The 15,368-nt window shown below is 39.4% G+C and overlaps 1 protein-coding gene across 2 annotated transcripts in view; it reads left to right on the top strand.

Moving 5' to 3' along the window:
• The first annotated feature begins 3,447 nt into the window (after nucleotides 1–3,447).
• LOC127572206 (guanine nucleotide-binding protein G(I)/G(S)/G(O) subunit gamma-2) overlaps nucleotides 3,448–15,368 on the top strand; it is a 44,486-nt gene continuing 32,565 nt past the window's right edge. The window contains exon 1 of one of the 2 annotated variants that reach the window (XM_052019150.1): nucleotides 3,448–3,812. The gene's annotated coding sequence lies outside the window, so the exon portion shown is untranslated. The remainder of the gene's footprint in view (nucleotides 3,813–15,368) is intronic. The other variant, XM_052019141.1, reaches the window with a different exon arrangement.

The raw sequence follows: 15,368 nt of genomic DNA, 5'->3' as shown, positions 1-15,368 counted from the left end.
AAGGTCAGAGGGCATGGGATCCAGGGAAGCTTGACCGTGTGGATTCAGAATTGGCTTGCCTGTAGAAAGCAGAGGGTTGTGGTGGAGGGAGTGCATTCAGATTGGAGGCTTGTGACCAGCGGTGTCCCACAAGGATCGGTTCTGGGACCTCTGCTTTTCATGATTTTTATTAATGACTTGGGTGAGCGGGGTAGAAGGATGGGTCGGCAAGTTTGAAGATGACACAAAGGTTGGTGGTGTTGTGGATAGTGTAGAGGATTGTCGAAGATTGCAGAGGGACTTTGGTAGGATGCAGAGCTGGGCTGAGAAGTGGCAGATGGAGTTCAATCCAGAGAAGTGTGAGGAGGTACACTTTGGAAGGACAAACTCCAAGGCAGAATAAAAAGTTAATAGCAGGATTCTGGGTAGTGTAGAGGAGCAGAGGGATCTGGGGGTCCATATCCACAGATCGATGAAAGTTGCCTCACAGGTGGATGGGGTAGTTAAGAAAGCTTACGGGGTGTTAGCTTTCAAAAGTCAAGGGATCGAGTTTAAGAGCTGCAGGGCAATGATGCAGCTTTATAAAACTCTGGTTAGACCATACTTAGAGTACTGTGTCCAGTTCTGGTTGCCTCATTATAGGAAGGACGTTGAAACGTTGGAAAGGGTGCAGAGGAGATTTACCAGGATGCTGCCTGGTAAATGGATTATGAGGAGAGACTAAAGGAGCTAGGGCTTTACTCTTTGGAGAGAAGGAGGATGAGGGGAGACATGATAGAGGTATACAAAATATTAAGAGGAATAGATAGAGTAGACAGCCAGCGCCTCTTTCCCAAGGCACCGATGCTCAATACAAGAGGGCATGGCTTTAAAATAATGGGTGGGAATTTCAAGGGAGATATGAGAGGAAGGTTTTTTACCCAGAGAGTGGTTGAGGCAAGGAATGCGCTGCCTGGGATGGTGGTGGAGGCAGGTACATTGGTCAAATTCAAGAGATTGCTAGATAAGCATACAGAGGAATTTAAAATAGAGGGATATGTGAGAGGAAGGGGTTAGGTAGTCTTAGGCAAGGTTTAAAGGTTGGCACAACATTGTGGGCCGAAGGGCCTGTATTGTGCTATGTTCTATGTTCTAACTACTTCACCTCGACATTCATCTAAATTACCATCAATGAGTCAACCAACATTAACATTCCAGTGAACGTTCTTAACCAGAACCTTAACTGGATCATATACTTTGGTTATGAAGAGCCTGGGTATTCTGCAGTGAGTTACTCACTCTTGTCTCCCTATGGTGTCCATTTGTTCTTTTTTAAATTATTATTTAGTAATGCAAGTAACAGGGATAGAACTACTAAACAAACATTCTTTAATGAACGCAGTTACACTTAATTAATAGCAATGGCAATATACAACAGCAAATATCAAAAGTCATACCACATACATTTTCAGCTTATACTAAACTCTCTGAAGCATTTCCACCATCTACAAGGCACACCAGGAGAGTGGAATGAATACTTCCCATTTATCTGGATGAATGCAGCTTCAAGAAGATTCAAGAGTTGGCACCTTCCAGGGAAAAGCAGCCCGCTTGTTTGCTTCCCATCTTTTTTTCTGAGCGTTCATTCCTTCCTCACCATGGCTGTGGGCTGTAGTGTCTGCATCTCACAAAATCTCCTTCTTCCCAGGGAGAAAATGGCTAACATGTAGGAGCATAATTTTAAGGTGATTGGAGGAAGATACAAGGGGGATGTCAGAGGTAAATTTTTTTACACAGAGAGTGGTGGGTGCATGGAATGCACTGCCGGCAGAGGTTGTGGGGGCAGATACATTAGGGACGTTTAAGAGACTCTTAGATAGACGCATGAATGATAAAGAAATGGAGGCCTATGTGGGAGGGAAGGGTTGAATAGACATTAGAACAGGATAATATGTCGGCACAACACTGTGGGCCGAAGGGCCTGTACCGTGCTGTTATGTTCTATGTTCTATGTTCTAACATCACATTCCAAAATGTAACTTCTGCACCTGGAAAAATAAATGACAACTGCAGGAAGAAATTGAATGCTGTCACTGACTGTGCCTCACCCAATCGTCAAACATTGTCATCCCAATAAGTGTCAAACTCATGGAACTCCCTACCCAAGAGCACCGTGAGAGCATCTTCAGCAAAGGTCTGAGGTGGCTCGAGATGGTTGATCACTACCTTTACAAGCTCAGTTACATTTAGGCATTAAATGTTGGTCATTGCCTGCATTTAGTGCCCAAACTGAGACCTTGTCAACACGTTCAAATGGACAGTTGGTAGTAATTAAAGAACAGGGAGTTTTCCTGTACTTTGACAATGTTCTCATAATCTGTCCCACTTGCTGCTGGTTGAACCATGTCATTCACAAACTGTCTGCTATGCCTTTCGTGTAACAACAGTGATCACACTTCAAAAAGTAATTCACTTTTGTGAAGCACTTTGGAACATCCTGAAGCCTTGATCAGACATAATAAAAATCAGAGTTAACAGCAATGTTCAAAGAGGGTATTTTGTTGTAGATGCAGGTCAGAAAGTGAAAACATAATACTGCTATAAATTTCTTTTGATTTTTAAAAAAGTAATTGGAGACCGTAACAATTACCTAGTAAACATTGATAATTGTCACAAGGAAATTAAAATCAATAACAATTTCTTTTAGCACTTTGGAACATCCTGGATTATTCATGCCCAGGTTGAATGACTGGTGGAACTGTTCAGTTTATATTATTTGGAGAATATTGGTTTACACAAATTAGTCGTGCATCCTAAGTTGTTACACATCAGCAGTCATTTTCTGGGCAAGTTAGTAATGAATGGGGCACTCCAAAGAAAGAACATATGTAATATAATTGTACTTCCAACACTCCCTGCTGTGACTGGAGTTTTACTTTTGAACAGATCACATTGTTTATTATGGCATACATGGAATGCTGGAAGAACGAAAAGGATTCTGTTTCTTTTCTATCTGAGAAGGGATTAGACTCTGATTACTGAATGCTTTCTCTCTCTCGCTCTCTCTCTCTCTCTCTCTCTCTCTGTCTTTGCTGTGCAACAACAGCAGTATTGCTACATTAACATAAACAACACAGGAAATCAGTCATTCACAGTTGCCATGGTAGCACCGGGGAAATCCATTTTATTACAGTCCACTGTGCCCCTCACAGGAACACTGCAAAACCAAAAGCTGGATTAATCGAATGAGGTTGGGTGCAAACAGGCGTCAATGTACAATAACTCTGGTTTTTCACATGGACAGTCTCTTTCTTGGAGCTGCTGGTCAAGTAGCCTTGATCAGGAGGCACTCCTTCACAAAAGCAGCTGATAGGGGGAACAGAAAGTCATCTGGGGTGGGTCTGTTGGTGGGAAGAGAGGAAGCAAACCTTTAGAATGTTTTTAACATGCTTAATATTTTAGGTTCAGACAAAATTCCCTGGTTACTTCAACCATTGCTTCATGAGAAGCTCAGAGAGCAGTCAGTGCATTGCTCATAAAGTACTGTGAGATCTCTGCAGAGGAGCAAATAATATTCTTGCTCAGTGCTAGAGAAGGGAGGAAAGAGGTCAGTGTACATGGAGAGAGGGGCTGAATGAGGGAGGGAGAAGAGGGGAAGTTACAGCAGTCAGAAAGAGGAGGAAGTGGGAGATCTGCTGCTTCCTGTAGACAGAATGATGATTGAAGACAAAGCTGGGTGTGGACTCGTCTCCCAGGGCTGCTGCTTGCACAGCTGCTAAGCTTGGATTCTCCTGCACATTTAACCTATTTTAAGAAAAGGAGAGTGAATATCTGCCCTTAGTTCATCGTAGAAGGTAAATTTACCCTTTTCCTTCACAGTTTTTAATGCTACACCGAAAAAAAATGTTGATTAATGTGATTTTTTTTCAATGCACACTTGGTTTGTATTTTTAGCTGTTGAATTAGACTACAAAATGGTTAAAGATGTGTGCCTATTATTCAATGGCCTAATATTATCAATGTCTACGAAATAAGCGTGTTGTGAATTATATTTGTGAAAGATGTTAGAGAAAGCCAGTGTCTTTAATCCGAAACCTTGTGGATAACAAACGTGTAGCTGTTAAGAAGAGGGCTAGCTCTTTTCACAGGAGGTAGAATGATTTCACTGTAATTCATTTATTGAGCTTGAGAATTTGAACCACATCATTCAGTAATGTTTTAAAAATTTTGTTCTAAAGAACACACTGTAACAGCCACAACTATGTTCTTCTGTTAGCCATGTAAACCATAGAGAAGGCTGCATATATTTTACTGCAAAAATATATTTTCCTATTCAAGTTCTCATCTTTTATTATGAAACCATTCTCTAAGCCAAAAGAGCCAAAATACCAGAACAGTGAAATGTTACATAGAATAAAATTGTAAGTTTAATACTGAAATGACTTTTGAACGCTGTTGAGACTACTACAAAAAATGAATATAGCCAGTGTTTTTTCACAATAAGAGAAAATTTGCATTGGGCAGTCTGTCAGAAAGAAAAAGGCATTGATTTGCTTGCCATTAATAGCATTTAATTAGTAACTATATATGCTATTTTTGAAGACTGTTATATCACATGACTTATTTACATTGTATTTCCTCCATTTTATTGACGAAAATGTAGACACTTCAAGATTCACCTTAACTCAAACTGAATTGTAGCTGCATCTTCTATTGGTGCCTTCTTAATCCGAAGAGCATATATCTTGTAATGTGTTAACATTTCTGAGGAACAAATAGTTTTGATATGAAATATCAATCAAAAGCAGGTTCTTATTAGTTGACTGGATATGAATATCTAAAGTGTCCAATGAGATGAATGCATTTTTACATATTTAATGGTAAGTTCCGTTGAACTGATGGGTTTAATAGATAGTGCATTACCCAAATAACTGAAAAAATAAACAGGAAATATTGTACACAAACTAATATATGAAGATTCCTGCTTTTATTGGCTAATTGGCTTTTATTGTTATGTAAGTTGATTCATTTAAACCGTGCATTCTGTATTCAGGTTTAATGTGCACTAGGGAATGTAACTGTTGCACAAAAGAGAATCATTTGGGAAATTACACACACACACGACTCTGAAAGATCACAGCCCAAAGGAATTTATGTTGACCCCTCCCAATCAGCTACAGAAATGCTCTGGATGTAACACAGCAACAGAAACTCCAGAGTGAAATTTCAGGTTTACTCTGTACATTCTCAACTAACAGTCTGTTACATGGAAGGATTACTGGAATTCAATGGGCAGCTGATTTCAATAACATTCAAATCAGTCAGTTAAGTTTTGTTCACTGACAATTGTTCCTTTACTGATGTTTAAAAATGATATCTGGATTAGATTACCAAATCATGAACACGAGGTATTGACTTAATCCTTTACGTCATATCGTTTGACTGAATTGTGAATCCAGTAGTTAAACTGAAGAGCTTCTTTCATTGCCACTAGAAAGCTCAATTTGTTGTAGATATCAATTCATGAATGGCCTCCCATTGTACAACAATGGGTTATTTTGTATAGATGAATAAGTCAGCACCAGGTGTTTGCATTGAATTATAAATGATCACAATAGTTAATTTGTACAAGTTCAAACGTTGCCTTTAAACTGCATGTGGGGATCACAACACCGCAGTACTGTGGAAACTGGCACCACTATTTCTTATTGTTATCACTATTATCAGCTACAATATCGTAATTGTGTAGAATCAAGAGTCATAGACATGAAAGAACAAGGTGGGCATAACAACATGCTACTGTGTTATGATAGTTTAGGACAAATCAAGTCATCTCCATGTTCTGAATGTAAAACAAATATGTGTTAAAATATAGAAGAGCTCTGAGATCAAAATTGGTCTTTGTATGTGAATCATGAAATTACTCTTGATAAATGGTAGAAACCCTGCAATAGTTCCTGGCTAACTAGGAGAAATGTTTCAGAACATATGGCTGAAGTTATTCTTAAGTATTGCATGTAGGAATAATCTGATATTTATTGCATTAAAAGTCTGACACAGTGCCAGAAAAATATGATATTTAATGAGTCTATCAAAATACAAGAAAATGATTCTGGCAGTGGAGAAAAAATTGATAATGCTTGTCTGGTTTTAGTTCTGTTGTTCCCCTTGAATCTTGTTTAGGTCTACAGTGTCTCCAAGTGTACCAGCATCCAGATATTAGTGGATGTTTATTTGACTGAAGTTAAACTCCATGAAAATCTTTGTATTGGGGCTAATAAGCATGGGGATTTTATTGGGCGTTGGACATTCTGGGAGAGTTGTCTGTTGGTGACGGCAGAGGTTACGATTAAGCAATTGTGAAGGTCAGATGAAGTAATTTGATGGCTCTGGGGAGAAACACCCATTCTTCTTGCCCCACAAAATTGCAATATAGTTTCATCAATCCAGACAATTGCTCTCACTTTTACTTGTTGATATTCTTAAGGGCCAGGAATTCTGGCTTCTAAGAATCAAAGATAAAACATCCATTTACAATTATTTCTCCCTCTCAGCTTCAAGCTTCTTACTTCCGCTTTGATACTTCCTGGCAATGGCTTTGCTGAGCTCTTAATTATAAACAGTCTTTAAATAATTGTAGCTCATGTGGTGGAAGCTAGTTTTGGTTCAAGCTTTCAGATTCTAGATCTCTCAGTCTGTCATGGTAATATAGGATGTCAACAGTTACTATGACTGGTTGCTTTTAATCAAATCTTCTTGATTTAAGAAAAGCACAATTGGTGAGTTTTCAGATGCACTGTTTCAGGAAGAGCTGACATGGAAAATTTTTGGGTCATTACTTGTCGGTAATGGAGCGGATGAAAACCTATCGGAGATAATACTTTTGAGACGTCTGATTTATTAGAATGGTTCTCATATTTTAGTACATTTAAAAAGACTTGCATTGAAAGAGAAAAATAATGAATTCCAGGAATGTACCTTGGACGTATAATGCATTTTGTAAGTGGCATTACTAGGGGGTGGAAAGTGTCGCTATGTGGAAATGGTTATGTAGTCTATTGACAGGCATTTTCTGGATACACTCATCAAAGATCACTAGGCTGTTCTCACTAATCAAACTGCACCTCAGGTCTTTAGAAGAGAGAAGACAGCTGGAAGAAGAAGAAATCCAAGGACTGTGTTAGAGAGTAAAACTAAATGATCAGGCTGAATGTTGTCCTAATAGGTCATGCTGACTGCTGAACTGAAAATGCCATAATGAAGATTAATTATTACTAATTTAGTGCCAGATAAGTGGTCCAAATGCTGTTTCCAACAACGTACACTATTCTTCTAAATGGAGACTTCGGGGGAGATTTTGAGCCTGATACCAGATCAGCTGCACACATTCTACCCACTCGATCCCCTCTCCTCTTCTCACCTCTCCTCTTTTCTCCTCTCCTCTACTCTCCCCTCACCCCACTGTTCCCATCTGCCAAAGTCCAAAGTCCCCAAAGTTGAGTTTATTGTCATATGCACAAGTACATATATGCACAGGTGTAATGAAAAACATACTTACAGCAGCATCACAGGCACATAGCATCATATAGTCAGCATTCACAAGAAAAACATAAATTATACAATTTTTACAAGAAAGGTCACAATTACAGAAACACAATTAGAACAGAAAAACAAAGTCCATTTTAGTGCAAAGTGTTCAAAGTGGTCATTGTGTTGCTAAACTGTAGTGATTAGGATTGTGCCGGTTGGTTCAAGAACCAAATGGTTGAAGGGAAGTGTTTTTCTTGAACCTGGTGGTGTGGGACTCGGGCTTCTGTACCTCCTGCCTGATAGTAGCTGTGAGAAGATGGCATGGCCTGGATGGTGGGGACCTTTGATAATGGATGTTGCCTTCTTGAGGCAGTGCATCCTGTAGATACTACCGATGGTGGGGAGGGATATGCCCATGATGCGTTGGGCTGAGGCCACTACTCTCTGCAGCTTCTTACATTCCTGTGCATTTGAGTTGCTGTACCAGATCATAGAGCAACCAGTCAGGATCCCTCCCTTATCTGGCTTCACTCATCATCTTCCTTTCTTATCAGATTCCATAATTGTCTCTGCCTCTCCCCTCTCAGCCTCTGTCGCTATCTGCACCCCTCCCTCTCCCACCTGGCTCCATCTGCCCATCAACTCCTCCTCACCTGGATCCACCTATTGCCTGCCTGCTTCTGGCTCAGCCCTCCCCCTTACCTCTTTATACTGGCTATCCCCCCTTTGCACTCTCTGTCCTGCTGCAGGGTCTCAACCCAAAATGTTGACCATTCCTTTGCTTCCACTGATGCTGCCTGACCTGTTGAGTTCCTCCAGCAGTTCGTTTTTTTTTCCAGATTACAGCATGTACAGTCTGTTGTATCTGCAGCTACACATCTTTCACAATTTCCATTTCCATTTTAATCAGTGAAAATGTATAATGGATGCTTGATCCGAGTTTGGCTGTTATACTTATGGGCACAGTCAAATCACTAGCTGGCTATGATCAGTACTTAAATGCAGTTATGTGAGTTTTACAAATATGCCTTGTACACTGATGTAACCTCTTTCTTAGATTTTAATGTAGCCATCTGTTCAGTTGGAACATTTTTGTGCTGACATGTTGTACAACTGGAAAGTTTCTAAATTCGGAAATCCTTTCAATAAATGAATCAAGCAATTACGGGAAAAGATATCTCCTCTTCCAATGGATAACAGTGCTAATAAACATACTAACTGTCTGCCTGAATTAACTGTGTGGAGGTGGTGATGTCGCAGCTTTCTGGTCATTGAGCCCATGCTGGTTTGCAGTGCTGATGTTGAACAGATGACTAGCTTCCTTCAAGCCCTGGGTGAAGGTTGTTCTTACACAGGCTATAAGAAGATACACAAGAACTCATGCGGTGGAATGGCTTTTGATTTACTTTCCCTCCCTGGTGGGAAATACAAATCCCTCCAAGTATGGAAGTGATTACAAGCTTGTCTTCTGCGGAACCAAACGGGTATTAGATCAGCAGCAACATTTTTCTATATCTTCTCTACTTCTAGGAAGAATATGTTTTCACAAGAAGAAATTTTAGCTTCCAATAAAATTCCAACTGCCAGATAAAAGTACCGACAAGCAGATTCCCTCTCCCACTGACCAGCGTAACTCCTATTTCAAAACTTGGTGGCCACACCCCATCAGCTTTGCCATTGGTTTAGCAATAAAAATATTGACTAATAAAGGTATCTTCTTTCTTATAAATATACCTTTCTCTCAGATCCTCAGCAATACCTGCGGAAAGTGGGAATCATGCCAGGAGTCAGTCAAACCTCTATAAGTTACTGTCACTCTGTGTGTAATTGAAAATGAGGAGCATAGCGATGTCAGGGAAAGTCTTTTGTCTAAAATATAGAAATGTGAATTTCAAAGTTTTTATGTTGGTTTATTGTTAAATTTATTTTTCCTGGGTAATAACAACTTAATAGAGGCTTTTGAAAATTATCACATCGATCATGGTTTTGATAAGACAAGTAAATAATCAATTCCTGGGGAAACTTAAAGCCCACTTCAGATGGACCCTGAATTATTATTTAGGAAGACGATGTGGAGAATGGTCATAAGCTGGCTGGGGACTGGAATATATATAAAAAAATTAAGGCCGTTGTGACTCCCAAGATTTCTTTCAATTTTCGTTTCACCTTGTGATGCAGCACTTTACTGGAACCAATTGATTTCATTTTTATTAAGCGATAAAACTTCCGGAATGTCTCTAAAAACTGTTTATTTGTTTTAGCTACCCATGAGGTTCTGTGTTTCAGTGAGTTCTTTGAATCAGGCACGTGTGGGGGCTTAGCCTAATTGTAAGTGTTGCAACAGAAAATCATGAAATTCACTAATAATAAGAAATCCAGTCCATTTCCTCTTAGCCATCAACCTGCTGTTCTTTACTCCAGGACCCAGGCATCCCAAGCACACATCATTTGCCATTTATGATAGATCGAGAGATTAATGCTTTAGTCTCTGGAATATAACACAGTGCCATCTCTGTGCCCAGCCTTACAATATTTTCCTTTAATGTGACAAGGACATTATCATTAAATGAATGGATTGCTATTCCATTTTACTTAACATCTTTAGTGGTTTATTGAATGTCAAAAGCCTTTCCCTTAGCAAACACAAGAAATGAAGCTCCACAATAATGATAAAGCCAAATATTCTTATGTTCAGCTGAACAGATAATCAATTAACATACAAGCAGCTGAATTCAGCATTCATTTATTTTTGCATTAGGTTATGTTCACCCTCACAGAAAAATATTGAATCCCTTTTATAGTCATGTCTCAATGAAAAGCCTGAATTGGGGCTGGAAATCTAAAATTCAACACCGACCCTTTCTTATGAAGGGTATTTTGGCTTTAAACTGAACACTCATATTTAACTGAAGAAACCATTTCTCCCCAAACCAATAACTATGTTGGTCCAGCAGCATCCAGTCACGAAAAATAATCTTCACAATTTATACTGACCTTATTGTAATTTATTACAGTCAATAGAAAAAGCATGCAGCAACTTTTTATGTAGATAATTGAGTCCAATTATTGTTTAATTAGTACTTAGTTAGCTAATCATGGCATGTAATGAAGGAATGGGGAATGCATTAAAACAATCAGCACCCCAGTGAATATTCTTCACAGGTGTTTGTCTAGTCCTATTTTAAACAGCTAAAAACAATCATCACACAATTCTCTAAAGTCACCACAAACTGCCATCAGCAGTTGGTGAGTTTTTGGAACAAAATAATTCACAAAGCAGTTTTAACAGTCCGCTATGATATTAGCTATTAAAAGGTAATAATTTGGGAACTTTTCATTTAAGGATAGTTGTGTTGATGCATGTGTTTTACAGCAAGTATGCTCTCTTTTAAAATAACAAGACCTCTTGATTTCAGCTTCCTTTTCCTGTCATGTCATTTTAAAAAGAAGTCACACAGTAAAACTCAGTTCCCAGAATGTTGGGTGTTGCTAGCATGAGGAAAGGATTGAGATGCAAAGATCATCAGACAGCAAAAACAAAATTGAAAGGCAATTCCCTAGGAATACTAATATTTTTTAAACTTTCTTTGGAAGAAGGCCATTTGCCTCAGCAAGTCTACACTAGCTCTCAGAGTATTCCCATTAATCCCAATGACTCGCCCATTCTCTGTAACCTATCCTCTCTCACATGTTCATCAACTCCACCTGATTCTCCTGCCATCCACCTACCCTAGGGAGCAATTAATAGTGGCCTATTAACTAGACATGTTTTGGATGCAGGAGGAAACCAGAGCATGCAGGGGAAAACCTTGTCGTCACAGGGAAAATGTGCAAACTCCACACCGACAGCTCTAGATGTCAGGATTGAACCCTACTGTCACTAGAGCTATGTGGCAAATTGTAGCCATTTATTTACATTTTTATGATTTGTGCATGAAAACTATTTTGCACAAGAGAGATTGCAATACCAGTCTTTTTCAGGTAGCTTAGCAATCATCAGGAAATTTCTCTGGATGCAATATATCTCTGATTGTCACCAGACATAACATGCACATCTAATGAAGTCATACATTGCACAACAGCCATTTCCATGTTTACAGAAACTGGCTATTAGCAGTGCTACCTAAGACCTACATTTTTCACTCACAGTTAAATGAGGAATAAACCCTGCAGCATTAAGACAATTGGACACTGAGTAAAGGGTTCTCACTGGGATATTGATGTGCCTAGCATTTTTCTGAGCTCCAGATTAGGCTTCTTAGCACATGGGTGCTCAGACACACAGGAAATTGGTGTGTTCCCCATACTCCCTGTTCCCCTTAACTCCTTGGCAGCCTTCTGTGCGGCTATATTGTGGCTGACGTGGACAATGTTCTCTAAGGTTCGACTCACTTTCCAGCAGCCAGTGCAGCAGTGACATGGTAGTTGTGAGTACCGCATTGGGGAAAAGAAAGCACGTAAAGTTTCTGCAAATGATTCATATGAAAATCAACTTAATGATTTTTTTTACAGGGTTTTCCCCCCAGTTTCCCAGTTCTTTAGTGGTCATCTGGTTGGATACTAGCTTTATGTGCAGTGTCTATTAAGCAACATAAAAAGGTGAAGTTCAAGTTCGAGGCATTTACTTGTGCATTAAAGTTTTTATTGAAATGGCAGGAAATGCATTCACTGGCTGACTTATCTAGTCTAGTATGTTGAATGTGGATCTTCTTGACTGTATACAGACTTGGTAACACACTACATTCATGAAACAGATGAAGAGCCTTCTTAACAGATTCCTTGCATTGTAATGGGTGTGGTAGAGAGCTCCTCTCTCCCCACCGCATAAATTCTGTGAGCTAGATTGTGAAACTATTGTTATCTTATGGTTTTGAACAGGGATGAATTGCAACATGGTTTCATTATTTGTCCGTTATACTAAGGCAGATCTTGATCATAGTGTGCATTATCTTATGCAATGCTGAAAAGTTTAGTTAAGAAACTGAAACATCTAAAATGAAGCAAGTATGATGAAAAGGAGAATATTTCTGTGAAAATGACACTCATTAATCAGTTTAATTCAGTCGACGGTCTCCATCTTAAAGTCATCACAGACTGCAAGTAAATTCACTTACATTTTTCAGCTGCAATAGGAAGTTCCTGTCAGTCATGGGAGGGTCAAATAAAACATCAGGTGATCTTGTTTGTACCAAAATCCTCTAATAAAGGAAGTGTCTCAGTTTTTGCAGTGCGTGCTGTTGCGGTACTGGCTGAAATTTTATTTTGTTGCATTTTTGGAGAGTATGGGATTCTTGCAGCTCAGCAGAATGTTGGTCAAGTAATGAAAGAGTACACATGCTTCTGTTTAGCTTGTGCAATATACTGTCAGCATGCACAGAATTGCCAGTAAAAAAAAAGTGATATATCACTGAGATACAAAAAATGAGGAGATCCAATTGGAAAATTAGGTTAGCTAATGAAGAAAAATCCATACACATGGCAAACCAGTCTCCCACCACAATTTCCTAGGCTTGTCAATAATTTGCCTTCAATTTCATGAGCTTCAATATTCTAACAGTCTTTTATATGGAACTTATATCAATACCTTTGAAAGAGCATAGAAATCAAATTCATTTGGGACCAATCAGGCCCTGGCAGACCCCTATTTGCAAACCCATGCAGGGTCTTTCTGATCAATCAAAGTTATTCAGCAGGTCAGGCAGCAAATGTGGAAAGAGAAACAGGGTTAATGTTTCAGATGGAAGACCCCTTGTCAGAACTTCAGATGTAAAAAAGTTAACTTTTTCCAGTGCCTCTTTCCCAGGGCACCAATGCTCAATACAAGAGGGCATGGCTTTAAAGTAATGGGTGGGAAGTTCAAGGGAGATATCAGAGGGAGGTTTTTTACCCAGAGAGTGGTTGGTGCATGGAATGCGCTGCCTGGGGTGGTGGTGGAGGCAGGTACATTGGTCAAATTCAGGAGATTGCTAGATAAGCATATGGAGGAATTTAAAATAGAAGGATATGTGGGGGGAAGGGGTTAGATAGTTTTTAGGCGAGGTTTAAAGGTCGGCACAAAATTGTGGGCTGAAGGGCCTGTATTGTGCTGTACTTTCTATGAACTCTGTTTATCTTTCCACAGATGCTGCCTGACCTGCCGAGTGTTTCCAGCATTTTCTGCTTTTATTTCAGATTTCCTGCATCTGAAGTTATTTTTTGATTTTCAAAATTTTCAAGGACTGCACAGGAGTATCAGTTTATACCCTCCTTGAGCCGATTTTTCTGTGGGCAATGGGGAGGACTTGAGCCCACAACCTTCTGACTTGGCCACAGCAGATGAACTTAGCAGTGGAAACGTTCAATGAGACCTCTTACCTAGAGCCATATTTTTCCAGTGTGAGGATTCCCAAATTCTATTGTCTCTGCAAGTATCTCATACCTAACCATCACTATCAATTTACTACAGTCCTAATCTCTCCATTAAAGTACTCTGACCAGAACTATGTATGATGCTCTATACAAATTCACTATTTATTCTGCAATCAGTAATCAATTCCTTAGTTATTACTCACTAAGACCTTGTTTCCCTTCTTTACCCCTGTTGCACATGGTGCTGCATTTTCTTCTCTGGTGCTGACTTCTGCAGTCTACGGATATCGATTTAAGATTTCTACACTTTACTTGACTACACCATTTTATCTGTTATTGGAGCAAATATCAAGGGGGAGTAGGTTTAAGGTGAGAGGTAGAAGGTTTAGAAGGGATCTGACAGGGAATATTTTCATACAGAGGGTAGTTGGAGTCTGGAATGTGCTGCCTAAAGAGGTGGTGGAGGCAGATACTCTCACAACATTGAAGAAGTGTCCAGGCAAGTACGTGAATCACCAGGGCATAGAAAGCCATGGACTTAACATGGGTAAATGGGATTAGTGTAGAAAGGTATGACAGGCAGCATGGACAGGGTAGGGTGAAGGGCCTGTTTCTGTGCTGTACAACTCTATGAATCTATGCCCAATCCAAATCGTAATGCTCTCAGGTTATTTGTTCAGTTGTTATTTGAAGCCCCACTGAAATATTTTATTATCAGCATATCTAAACAATTTTTTAATCTTTAATTCCATAACATTTATGTAAAGTATAAATCATGTTTTCCAAGCATTAACCAGTGAGGAACTCTCCCATTAATGTTGACACAGTCCAAATCTGTCCAGAAAACTGGAGTGCAAATTATTGTTGTGTTTCTGTCTTGAGGTCACAGGGTAGTGCCTGGAAACCTGAAGCCCCATGAACTCACAGTTAAAGTGCAAAGGACAAGTTAATGTAATTTTAATGGAGCCATTAAGATATTGAAATTTGACAAAACACTAGGTGCTAGCAACCCTTAAGGTGCTGTAGTTAAATGTTTAAACCAGCAGATTATAGTCTCCTTCTTGACAACCTGTTGACTTTCTTGGTTTTTACCCCTCTTCTGCTCCTCAGTCTCCTTGCACCTGCATATTAAACCAGTCCACCATATCTGTGGATAGTGTTGCCCATGCTGATATGTAGATGAGGAAGAGGAAGGGGCCAAAAGTAGTTTCTGGACAGAGGGTCATGCAGTGGGGAATGATATAATGCAATGTTTTGTCAGGTTTGTCTCCTACTTCAAAAGAGATACTAGTTTATTGGAGAGGATTTAGTAGAGGCCCACAGAACTTGTCAAAAATTGGGGGAAAGTTGTACCTAATTTTTTGCCTCTTGAGAAAAGAAGCTAAAGGCTTCTGCAAGGTTTAATACCTTGGCATCTGGTATGCTTTTCCACCACATATACAATTTCAGAACCTGGGATACATTCTAATTAAATTAGCCATTCAGACAAAATTACTTAAATTGACACATGAAACAAGGTGTAGGTGTTGAAC

This window comes from Pristis pectinata, chromosome 1 (assembly GCF_009764475.1).
Source record: "Pristis pectinata isolate sPriPec2 chromosome 1, sPriPec2.1.pri, whole genome shotgun sequence".
NCBI classification, from domain to species: Eukaryota; Metazoa; Chordata; class Chondrichthyes; order Rhinopristiformes; family Pristidae; genus Pristis; species Pristis pectinata.
Note: the sequence above shows the minus strand (reverse complement) of the source record. Positions and strands in the feature narration are given on the sequence as shown.